A 14207-nucleotide genomic window follows, 5' to 3' on the forward strand; every position below is an offset into this window, starting at 1 on the left:
TAAGATTTCCATTAAAGAATGATACAGAATTTGATGTAGTGATAATTTTGCGGCTAACCTTAGTTACCATCCTCAATTTTTGCACTGAATTTGTAATCCTTATTTGCTAGCTAGCTATAACGTTCAACTTGTTTTAGGACTTCTTTTCCATGACTAGCATAGGATCTATCATGTTTGTAGATTTCAATTTCCTTTATTCATTTGTGTTTCCTACTACATGTTTTTTGCTTTGAAGTAGAGGTTTAAGAATTTGAGTGCCTTGGCTTTGAAGACACAACAAAACGAATGCACAATGGTAGTTGGGGGGGATTTGTAGCCCCTCCCTCCTCTTTAGCAACTTGTCAGATGTGCACCTTGTCTTCTCCTACAATAGTTCCCTTCAATGTACTAGTTCGGAATGGATTGAAATGAGTTGAAACCAATAATGATAAATTTATGAAGAGATTGGAAAGTATTCAGAAGTTTCAAGTAAACCTTAGTAGATCTAGAGCTACAACTCAATCTTATTGAATGGGGATTGGTAGAGCAGTTTATGGGAATCTTGTCATCCCCAAATTCCTTTAGGGAATGGGGGGACATGAACCTGAAGCCCTTGGTTAAGGGACTAATCAAATGTGCTTTTTGTGGGAAAGTTTTCTTCACTTTCCTTTTTTAGCACAAAGAAGATAAGGATTCAACCTTCCAAAATGGATCACATTTTATGAGAACTCAAGGGCTATATTTAGACATATTGACTTTTGATTTTAACTTGGAGAATGATGTCTCATATGTTGTTCAATTTTAGGTCAAATTACCCCATATCCCTCTTCAATATTGAAGATACCCTAAGAAATATTGGAAATGCATTGGGAAAATATATAAATAGGGCCATGGCTAAAGACTCAACGTATGCCTATGCCAATATCTGTGTAGAAGTTGGTTTAGAGAAAGGTGTTCCTGAATAAATTCAACTCTCTCTAGATAACTAGCCATTTATTCAACATGTATTTTATGATCAAATCCCATCCAAGTGTAGGAATTGTCATGACTATGGGTACTTCAAAATAAATTTCTCCAAAAAGGTGAAATTGCATATATCTAAGAAGATATATGACATACCAATAAATTTCCCCAAAAAGGTGAAATTGCCAATCGGTTTTACTGATACATTCCACGGGGAAGAAATTTTTGGACATTGGTCAAACCAACACTCCGAAAGTATTTTGGAGCATGAACTAACCACCTCTTATAAATCCTTATATCTAACAATATGGTCATTAACTAACAGGTGCCAATTCTGATCTAACTCAATCTTGATTCCAACCATTTGTACATTGATTTGATTACAAAATTAATTTACTTAGAAGCTATTCGCAAGCAATCCATGAAGAATTGCAATCTTGAAGGGTGATTTGAAATAGTGTAAGTTCAATTATTTGGAAAGTTTAATTGAATTATATATTTTAGAATATTTTGACGCATAGAAAAGTGTCAGACAATTCATTTCTGTATCTGAAATTTTTAAGATATTTAAAATTTATAATAAAAACAAAAAAGATTTTGTATATTCCTAAATCTATTGTGATAAAAATAACTTTCATTCTGTATATTTTGCTTGAACTAAGGCGAATCATGGAAGTAGTATTTTCCTTTTGTCTTGGAAGTCCAAAATAGATTTGCTGACCTGTACTGTACTTACAATACAGAGTGATCAGAAGTTGAAGAACTATCAAAATATATGTAGATGGACCGATGGTTAATTGTCAGCAGGGTTTTCTGAAACTTAGAATCGCATTTAGAATGGCAATGCAAGGACGTGAATAACGAGAAATTAGAACCACTATTTACAGCTTGTGTTTATCGTTTGCTGTTGTCGTGACTCGTTAGCATAAAACTATGTGTGGATTCCGCTCGAGCTACCGTCTTAGGATCAAATGCACCGTGAACCTGTTATTTTTTGAAGTTTGCGACCAAAATACTGCGGCTTAATTCGGTCAGGGGTAGGTTTACTACAACTGCCCAAGATTGGTTCTGACAACATGATTGCCCTATGGACCATCGTTTTTTTCAAAGATTTCGTCCGGTTACGTTTATGATGCATCATTTAAATATGTGATTGTATAATTATGCAATAGTGTATTATATATATTATAAGAAATATGTGAGTGTGGGATAGGTACGTTGTTTTTGTGTGGTAATGCTGGTCATATATAGATAAAGGTTGCATTCTTACACACAAAAGCCATATATAGATAAAGGTTGCATTCTCACACACAAAAGCCATATACAAATATAGAAGATGGGGCGATACTTGTCAAACATATTAATGGATGTAAATGAGATAGTAATATATTTTTGCATATAAATGTTATTTCTGTATAAAATTTCCCTCATAATATATGAGGTACATGTATATAAACTGGAATTTATCTACATAGATTATATGTAGTAAATTTGTTATTATTTATACATGAATATTTTATTTGATTAATTTGTGTGAGCTTATGGTTTATATGAAAATGTTAAATGTTTTATTTATGTGAGTGTGAGTGTATTATTGAGGTACAAGTGGAAATGTATGTAGATGTGGTGGATAAGTGAGTGACAGTAATGTTTATGTGTGGGTATATTGATTACTATTTATGTGTGGGTATATTGATTAATTGTGTGAATATGTCATTCATGTGAGTGGATATATATCTCACTTATGTTATGTGTTGTATGTGTGAATGTGTCATTTATGCAGGAGTACACTGTTTATCTATACTTGTATCACTTATTTTAATAAACATGTCACTTATATTTGTTTTGTGTATGAACTTATCATGGATGTGCACTAGAACATCATTATGTATGTCATTCATCTATACAAGTTAAATGCATGAATTAACTATATACAATTTCAGGTCAATAACAGGTTAAAGACTATTACATTTTTCAAAAAATTAATGTATCCAAAAAATTTTCACTCTATTGAAACATGTAGAACACCTCATTTTCTACCTTTCACATATTTTCGACCTTTACATATATTTTTGTAATCCTATGGATCTTTGTGCCATTACTAAAATTTGTTATAAAATTTCTCCAAGTCTTTCTTAAAAAATAATTATAATATTAGAAAATTAATAAATATTTATGAATTACACTATAATCAAAAAGATAATTTCTTAACCATTTTCTACTTAAATTTATAAAATTATTAATGTAAAGGAATTTATAATAAAACTAATAAAATATTATAATATAGGAAATAAATAAATTATTTTTATTTTTTGTTTATAATTATTTTTCATTTTATTTTTATAAAAATAAATATAAATTCAATTAAAATAAAAAACAAAACGTTAAAAACTTTTAAAATTTAAAAAACTAAACACACAATCACATCAAAATGAATATCATCTCAATAATAAAATAAATTTATCAATGTATTAACAAAATGCAAAATTGTAGTATCTTATTTTGTAGCATTGAAAAAATGATAATAAACAAAAGATAATTATGGAAAAAAAAATTTTAATACGATATTTTGTTAATTATATTTAAAATAATAACAATAATAAACCAAAAATAATTATCAAATAACAAACTCTAACTTAAATTTTATTCCAATTTTAATTATCAAATAACAAACTCTAACTTAAAGTGCACTATGATAATAAGCTTTTATTCCAATTTTACCTTACTTAGGCAAAGATAATATCGAAATTCCATAGTTTTTGTATATAAGCTTTTACTCCAATTTTACCTTACTTAGGCAAAGATAATATCGAAATTCCATAGTTTTTGTATATAAGCTTTTACTCCAATTTTACCTTACTTAGGCAAAGATAATATCGAAATTCCATAGTTTTGAGTTTTTTTAAGAAAGGAATATCATACTTAGTTTTGAGTTCTTACTTAGGCAAAGATAATATCGAAATTCCATAGTTTTGAGTTTTTTTAAGAAAGGAATATCATACTTAGTTTTGAGTTTTTCACACGAAGAAGAAACTCTAAATTAAAATGTATTATAATAGGGAATTTTTATTCCAATTTTACTAACACTTCAGTAGCAAAAAAATGTCAAACTTCCTTAATTTTGGGTTTTGGGTTTTTCAATTTTTAAGAAAATATCGTAGCTTTTAGTTTTTTTTTTAAGGGAATATCATCTTCAGTTGAGTTTTTCAAAGGATGGGAAGAGAGATAAGGCCAAACTTTTGTCATGGTGCTTTTAACTTTGTTATATTAAAAAATTTGGAGTTTAAGTAAAAATTTATTAAAACATTTAACACAAAGTGAGAATTTAATTATAATTCAGAATGGATTTTAGTGCGTTATAAGTTAAAATGAGTTATATCAAAGTGGTTATAATTTATAACTAACATTGAAGTCTAAGGTGGGAAATAAAAAGAAATCATGTTGTTCATAACTAATGTACAATTCAGTTGATTTTTTCTAATAAAAGACAAGGCATCGATATAAATTTTTCCGGACTAAAAAGCTGAATATTATATTATGTGAGAGATATAAGAGTTCATATATTTACATCTGAAATTGACTCATTAAATTTGCTCAAAATGGGATCAGCATGGCAGTAATCCAGCTAATGATAAAAGGATCAAGCTATGACATAATGTTCTAGGGGATCTCCATTTTATAAAACTAATGATAAAAGGATCAAGCTATGACATAATGTTCTAGGGGATCTCCATTTTATAAAAAACCAGATGATCATAGAGTACAGGAATTTATATTAGATTAATTCAAATAAAAAAATATGAAAAGTATATCTCATTAAATTTATATTATTTTTTATTAATATTTTGTAAAATAATTAAAATTAAAATTTATTATTATTATTATTAAATGTAAATTATTCTAATTTTATATATAATTAGATTTTTATAAATATAATTAAATACATTAATTGGTTTTATTTTTTTTATGGTTGGAAAAAATAATTAGAATCATCCACACTCAAATTGAATTTATATTCAATACTTACGTATAATAATAATAACATTATATACCAAATTTTTAGAATTATGAAAACATTTAGCACAAAGTGAGAATTTAATTATAATTCAGAATGGATTTCAGTAAGTTATAAGTTAAAATGAGTTATATAAAAGTGGTTATAATTTGTAATTAACATTGAAATTTAAAGTGGGAAATAAGAAGAAATCATGTTGTTGATAACTAGTGTACAATTTAGTTGATTTTTTCTAATAAATGATGGGGCATCGATATAAATTTATATTTTTTTAGAAAAAATATGCACATATTTTATTAGATTAATTCAAATAAAGAAATAGGAAAAGTATCTCTCATTAAATTTATATTATATTTTATTAATATTTTGTAAAATAATTAAAATTAAAATTAATTATTATTATTATTAAATGTAAATGATTCTAATTTTATATATAATTAACTTTTTATAAGTATAATTAAATATATTAATTGGTTTTATCTTTGATAGTTACAAATAATAATTAGAATCATCCCCATTCAAATTCAATTCATATTCAATACTTACATATAATAATAATAACAATACAAACCAAATTATTAGAATAAATTGTGATAGTAAATAAGCATGCACATATAGTGTTTTAACTAACTTCAATAGCATCATTTTTTTTCACTAATTTTTATTTATATCAAATAATGTAGTAATAAAAATAAATTAGTTAAATTTTAGTAGAAAAATAGATAGACATACCATTATTGATCCATCTTCATTCTGCATTTACCAAGGGGAGAGGCATCAAATCTCTCAAGATACAAAGCTCTTTTTGAATGCAAAACTTTAGGAGAGGTTTCCACTCCCCTCTTGGTAGATTTGAAATTCAGATGAATCTATGCTAGTTTTGAATAACATACTAATAAATTCTTTTAGCAATAAGAAATTATTAATACATTTTAAAATGTTACAATCTCTCTATACATATACACTTCAAGATGTAAACTTATTTTTGAGTATAAAACTTGAGGAAATGTTTGCATGTCTAGGGATTTGATTCCTCCAACTCCTAGTGGATCGTGGTGAGTCCGAAGTTACGATGGATCTATGCTAATTTTGAGAAACACACTAATGTCTCTCTCCCCACATACACTAAATTATTTTTGTTAAGAATTTTTTTAAATCATACATATCAACTCCATGTTAGACATGGAAGGAATTATAGATCTTTATATATAATACTAAATCTTTTATTCAATATGCATATTAAAATATTTATATTATAATCCATATTAATTTAAATAAATATCTCAATAAAATGATGTAAATTTAATTGGATCGTAAATTTTAAAATATTTTGATAGATTAAAAAATTCAAAAAATTCACCTCTAAATTTCAAATTTTCCAGATATTTTGGTATCTACAATAAAAATAAAAATAGAGTTTCTGTATACTCCGAAATCTACAATAGTGATAAAAATGACTTCCATTCAATAGCGATAGATGATGTGTTGATTGAACTAATAGAGACATGTTAAGTAGGGTTTTCTGAAACTTGGAATTGCAATGCAAGGAGGTGAATACCGAGAAATTAGAACCACTATTTACAGCCCGTGTTTATCGTTTGCTGTTGTCGTGACTCGTTATCATAAAATCATGTATTGGATTCCGTCCGAGCTGCCGTATTAAGATCTAATGCACTGTGAACCTATTATCTTTTGAAGTTCGCAACCAAAATTCTGCAGCTTAATTCGGTGAGAGGTAGGTTTAGTAGAGCGGGCCAAAGATTGATTGTGACAACATTCCCCTCTGGACCATCGTTTTTTTCTTCAAAGATTTCGTCCCGTTACGTGTATGACGCATCATTTAAATATGCGATTGTATAATTATAATGTGATAGTGTATTAATTATATTATGATACATATGTATGAGTGTGTGTTAGGTATGTTTGTGTTGTTTATGCGTGGGATAAGAGTGTTATCCATACATTATATATATATAGAAGATGTGGGAATACTTGTTTAATCTATCTATGTAGGTAAGTAGTATAGTCACCTATTTTTGAAATGAATATTGTTTGTGTAAAAGTTTTTTCATATATAAGTGATTTAAATGTATACATTTAAGTTAAAAAAAAAACGTATTTGCATATAAACTTGTTACTTATATATTATATATGGTCAATATATAAGTATTTTGTTAATGTGTATGTTAGTGTGTTGTTTATACGTAAATTTTTTATTTATGTATGATTATGTTATATATGCATCATTTATGTATGAGTGTATTATTGAGGTGTAAGTGGATCACACATGTAGTTGTGAGGGATAAGTGAGTGAGAGTGATGTTTATGTTAGATTTATGTAGGTGTGTGGCCGGATAACTGAGTGAGAATGATGTTTATGTTGGATTTATGTGTCATGTGTAACATCATTTATATGTGAGTGCATTATTGAGGTGTAAGTGGATCACGAATGTAGGTGTGTGTGTAACATCATTTATGTGTGAATGCATTATTGAGGTGTAAGTGGATCACGAATGTAGGTGTGTGGGATAAGTGAGTGAGAGTGATGTTTATGCTGGATGTATTAATTCCTTGTGTGAATATGTTATTTATGTGCATGGATGCCTCACTTATGTCATGTGTCACTTATATGTAAGATGTATCACTTATGTGGGTCAGTGGATACTTGTATAAATAAAGTACATAACTTATGTTAAGTATGTCACACATGTTCTAGAAGTCTTGCTTATGTGTGAATGTGTCACTTATACATGAGTACGTTGCTTATATATGTGTGTGAGTACGTAAGATTCATCTATACAAGTTAGAGGCATGAATTAACTATATAAATTTTCACCTCAATAGTAGGTTAGGCATGAATTAACTATGTAAATTTTCACATCAATAATAAATTAAAGATTATTATATTTTTCAAGATATTAATGTATCCAAAAATTGCCTACAAATATTAAAACATGAAAAAACTTAATTATCTTCCATTAAAAATAAAATATAAAAACACACAATTACATCAAAATAAACTTCGTTTTACCAATAAATACATTTGTAGTTTTTACATGTACCAACGAAATACAAATCTATCTCATAATATTTTGCATATTACAAGTTTCTTAATTTTGAATTCTAAGTTTATTAATTTTAAGAGAATATAATATTCCTGAGTTTTGAGTTTTTAAAAAAGGGAATATCATACTTAGTTTTGAGTTTTTCAAATGATGGGAAGCTACGTGTATAAGGTCATATTCTTTTCAAGATGTTTTTAACTTTGCTACATTGAAAATTTTGGTGTTCAATTAAAAGTTTGTTAAAGAATTTAGCATAAGTTAAAATTTGATTAAAATTTAAAATAAATTATAATGAGTTACATCAAAATGGTTATAATTTGTAACTAATATTGAAATATAGAATAAGAAATAAGCAAAAAAATCACATTTTTACTTAACATTATGACTAGAGCACAATGCAAATAATTATATATATATATATATATATATATATATATATATATGAAATTAATATTTTTTTTTTTAAAAAAATTGAAACAATTATTTTATTATATTACTAAATAAATATTAAAATATATCTTTTTAATTTATATTAATTTATATTAATATTTTATAATATAATTAAAATTAATTATTATTATTAAATCTAAATAATTCTCATTTTATATATACTTAAATTTTTATAAATATAATTAAAAATATTATATATAATAACTAAATATACCAAAACAATTTCCTTAAATATATATTGGTGCATAGATTGTTATATATTTCATAATCAATATTTAAATATATAATAATGATGGTAGTGCAAACCAAATTATGAGACTAAATTATTAAAATAAATATAAACATAATCTTTCAACTAACTTTAATAGCATCACTTATATTCACCGAATCACCATTATAATAAATAATGTATTTAATAAAAAATAAATAAGTTAAATTGAAATAGAAAACATGAATATTAAACACACAAAAATTACTACTCTTAACCGAAGGAAAAAACATTAACAAAAATTTAATTTTATCCTTATATAATATTTTTACGTATATATTGAATGTTGACCATATTAATGAAACGAACAAGTATTTATATAGTAAACTGTTTCAATAATATAATTCAGTTATTTATAGAATTTCCTAATGTATTTCTCCATATAACATTTAACAAGGTCGCATAGCTAGTATTTTGTGCTGCCTAATTTAATTATTGAATTTTGGAAGTATGAATTAACTCTGGTATTTGAATCAAGGCTATGTTGTAGATATTCTTGTTTAGTTTAAGTATCTTTAAATTAGAGTAAAAAACAATAATGACATACATGAATGAATGAACAAAGTTCTTTTAATAGCCATAAAATACTGCCAATGACCTAGGACTTATAGTATCTAAACTTTGGAACCAAAATTCTAAAACCATACTTCCAAATAAAAAATGTTTCTACAAAAGATAGTAAAAAAAATATTGTTATCTTGCATTGGAAATGTGCTAACTAAAACTGCAAGTATATATATATATATATATAACCTCTCATCAAATCCTATTTTTGTATAAAATTACATTTGTACCAATGCATATGACTAGCATTTGCACCAAATGTTGCAAAGGAAACGTCGTAAGGCATAAACTGAATTACGCAAATACAACAAAAAAATACTTTGATAAAGAATATAAATATATTGAATGCTCACATCAATGCCCCATTAACTAGAACCACGTAGTAGACATATCTATCAACATTAGGATTACACACAATGATCAGGAAATTTCCCATATACAAACAACACCTTCCACAACAACCTTTCTCACATCCACATTTTAAAGTAGACATATCTATCAACATTAGGATTACACACCATGATTAGGAAATTTCCCATATACAAACAACACCTTCCACCTATCAACATTAAGATTACACACCATGATCAAGAAATTTCCCGTATAAAAACAACACCTTCCACAACAACCTTTTCTCACATCCACATTTTAAAAAATGCCTCGGAACGTGATTGGAATATCTCATATTTCCTTTTTCATTATGTAGATAAATCTTTCGATATTATTATTTTCATCATGAAGATTGTTAGTTCCTTGTTGTAAAGTGTTAGTGTGTTAAATTCAATACTACAAGTTCAACGAGTGAAAAACGTTCCTTAATTAGCATAATATGCATTTTTCTCTCACCATGTATTTTTCAATCATTCATTACAAAACTTCCATCAAAGAACACATTCCATTCATTCATTACAAAACTTCCATCAAAGAACACAAGTAACAGATTAACATGTATACTACAAGTTCAACAAGTGAAAAACGTTCCTTGATTAGCATAATATGCATTTTTCTCTCGCCATGTATTTTTCAATCATTCATTACAAAACTTCCATCAAAGAACACATTTCATTCATTCATTACAAAACTTCCATCAAAGAACACAAGTAACAGATTAACATGTATTTTGTCATCATTATTTTCATGTATTTTGTCTTCACTATTTTCATCATGGAGCCAAGAAACACTAAATCCTAGAGTGGATGTGCGTTATATACGAATTGTTGCAATGGATGTGACCTGCCATCAAAAAGAGCATTCCCATCCTCATATGAACCCCATTCTTCTTCAATTGACCACTTGATTTTATTCAATTCCCATCATTTTTTCTCCATTCATTTGCCCCATCTTGTTGTCTATCAAATCACTTCCCTTGTCCTTTGAAGCATTACCACTAGTAACAAGGAGATCATCAAAAAACACACTTTACAACTTTGAATAGGGCTAAGACATATCACATAAAAGAGTCTTCAAGCTGCAATATTTTGTTCAAATAATGCATGCTAAGATCATTTTTCTTAAATTTCAATTTTTAATAAGTCATTGTAATATTTAAAATAATTATTTTTAAAATATGTAGTAAACTAACAAAAAAAGTATGCAATAATGTGCCAAATTATATAGAGTAAGTTATGTATGAGTGGGTACTATGAAATATTCTCATAACTTTAGAAATTATAATAATTTTTATTTTATTTTTTAATTATTAATAATTATAATACATTTAATATAGATGAAATATTATTAATTAAACAGAAATCTAAATAAACAACTTCTAAAAATACCATTTTGCACTTTCAATTATATTTTAAATTATCCCACATGAATGTCAACGATATGTCATGTACTTGGTCACTATTTTTTTATTGATATCATTAATAAACAACTTTTAAAAACACCATTTAGCACTTTCAATTATATTTTAAATTATCCCACATGGATGTCAACGATATCTCATGTACTTGTTTTGTTTTATTAATGATAATGACTGTAAAAGTACATCGAAGCATATTCAATGCACCTTAGTTGCAACTTGCAAATTGTGATAGTTGTCCAGACTTCAAAGATACATAATATACAGATATACGAAACCTTAGTTGCAACTTGCAAATTGTGATAGTTTTCCAGACTTCAAAGATACAGAATATACGGATATATGGCAACTTGCAAATTGTGATAGTTGTCCAAACTTCAAAGATACAGAATATACGGATATACGGAATGTATACAGAATATATGGATATACAACAACTTGCAAATTGTGATAGTTGTCCAGACTTCAAAGATACATAATATACAGATATACGAAATGTAATGCAGGACATCTTGTCACACCTGGACAATATTTAACCAGTGCTCGCTTTTATTACGTTCATTTTTAACATATTGTCATTTTTAACATACTGTCTGCATACGCAATTGGGAAAACTTGACAAATAAGACGCTAAGATAAGATTATTGCATAGATAGTTCTGGTATTGAAATAAATTGCTTCCATGAATATCATTGCTCTCCGCCAGCATGACCTCTTCCCACAATCGTGATGTACTACAAGACCACGTGTATCTCAAAAGTCATTAAATTATTTCTTACTCCAGCGACGGCCACAACGAGGGACCGGCAGAGGCAGAGCATGTTAAAGATTTCGTGGATGTGTCGCTGCAGATGACCGCTGATAACAATGATATAATGGGAGACACCAAAGCGAAACGGGAAGCAGTTAAATTGATTATGTTTGTATGTAGATAGGAAATCTTAAATCGAGTTAAACAGCTAAATCGATTCTTTTTTATTGTAAATTTAGGAAATCTATTGGAAGGTCACATAATTTACATCCCTCTTTACCACACTTTGCCCTGTCCTTCAAATTTCAAAATATTCCCAAGAACCCCCTGAATCCTCATGCAAATAAATTAACTTCAGCAATTCAATATTACATTGATTTTTAATTGACAACATAAACTGTTTTCCCATTGGTTTGTACAGGACATACTCATCGCTGGAATGGAGACGTCGGCATCCACATTAGAATGGGCAATGAGTGAGCTGCTCAGACATCCCCATGTCCTGAAAAAGTTGCAGCAAGAAATAGAATCCTGTGTCGGAAAACGTGGCAAAGTAAACAGATCTGATGTGGGAAGGATGAAGTTCCTTCAATGTGTTGTGAAAGAGACGCTGCGATTACATCCAACGGGGCCGCTAGCGATTCCCCATGAATCTGTAGAGACCGCGAGCGTATGCGGATACAATATACCTAAAAAAACAATAGTAATCGTGAATGTGTGGACTATTGGAAGGGATCCCAATGTGTGGGGGGTGGATGCTTTGGTTTTCAAGCCGGAGAGATTCATGCATGAATTGGGTGAGCATGACCATGTTATGGATTTAGTGACAGGTCAATCAAATTTCAGGATGCTTCCCTTCTCAACAGGGAGGAGAGGGTGCCCAGGGGCCGCCATGGCTGTTTCCATGATTGACCTTGCACTAGCTCAGCTGCTGCACTCTTTTGACTGGAGAGTAGATGATGATCCATCAGAGCTGGATATGACAGAAGGTGGGCCTTCTATATCAAGCCATTTTCCGCTCTTTGCTTTTCCAAAGATAAGGAAGGAAGGTCTTTGACCTCTTCCAGAATGGAATGAGATTAGCCTTGTTAAGCAAGGTGAGACATTGACAGATAGCTACCAACCAGAAAATAAAAATATTAAAGACTATCCATCAGCTTGAACATAAAACAATAATTCAATGCATATAGTGTTTGATCCATTATCTTTATGGAAAACAAGTTTCAGAAATCCCTGCATGTCTAAAGGCGGTGAATGAAGTTGTGCACCTATGAAAGAAGAAGTAACATGGATATCAATCCTGACATCTAAATAAATATAAGATTTATCCAAAAAGCAGATAGCTACCAGCCCTGGCAATATCGGCGCCCGTTGGCATAAAACTTGAAGACATTCTGTCCTTCTTTCAGTAGCAAGGGAGTATCGTTTCCATCCTCGGTACCTAAATTAAAAGTAAAGACTGGGTGTTATTTTGTTATAGAGCATGCATATTCCTAGGAATTTAATGCCCTATGGCAGGCTGGTTAGCCCTTGCCTTATGAAGTACCCTGAAACCACCTCTTCCCATGTACAGTTGGGTACACATCGCTTTTTGGTTTGGCTAAGTACGCCCAACGCTTTTGCTGGTAGGACGTCGCGCACCCCTACCTATTTATCCGTAGTCCTTATTGTTAGCGCTACTCCAGGGCCCCCCTATTTCGTGCAGGTCATTGTTTTGTCGGAAATATCCCTCCCTCCAACCTAGGCGATACTCTTAAAGGTATCGGATGTCTTAAGTATATTCTGACATATTTCACAAAATTCTGAAGACCGGGTCATGTAAAAAGTTGTACAATTGCCAGCAATATAGAGTACAAAAAAGGAGCTATTCCATTTGTCTGAAAATATGGATTTTGTCAGAAAGGGGACTGCTTGTTTTCAAGAATAGGCTTCAGATACAACTAGTCTCTTAAAGGTCTAATAATGAGTTTGGCATCTATGACGCTGCCATTAGAAATTGGGAGGGAAAGATTCTCCTTGTGTCTTCCCTGGGCAAGTGTGATTGTGGTAAAGAATGTATCAATTTTCAAAGAGAAGGTTATAAACTTTTGAATTTTATTAATATTAGATTTTTTAGAAAGATACAATTAGTTTTTTTCATCTTCCCGAATGGAATAATCTGTTCTAAATGCAATTATAATGAATCTAAAAATATTTAACAAGAAGGTTATAAGCTTTTGAATCCTATTCAATATGAAACCACTCTCTAAACTAAGATTTGGGCAAAGAAACATAGACCGTTTTGACTTCTTCCAGAATGGAATGGGAACAACCCCTTTAAGGGGGACATTGAAAATTCGTACCTG

Source organism: Pinus tabuliformis, chromosome 3_2 (genome assembly GCF_031772625.1).
Source record: "Pinus tabuliformis cultivar Carrire ecotype Pingquan chromosome 3_2, CPIR1, whole genome shotgun sequence".
Taxonomy (NCBI): domain Eukaryota; kingdom Viridiplantae; phylum Streptophyta; class Pinopsida; order Pinales; family Pinaceae; genus Pinus; species Pinus tabuliformis.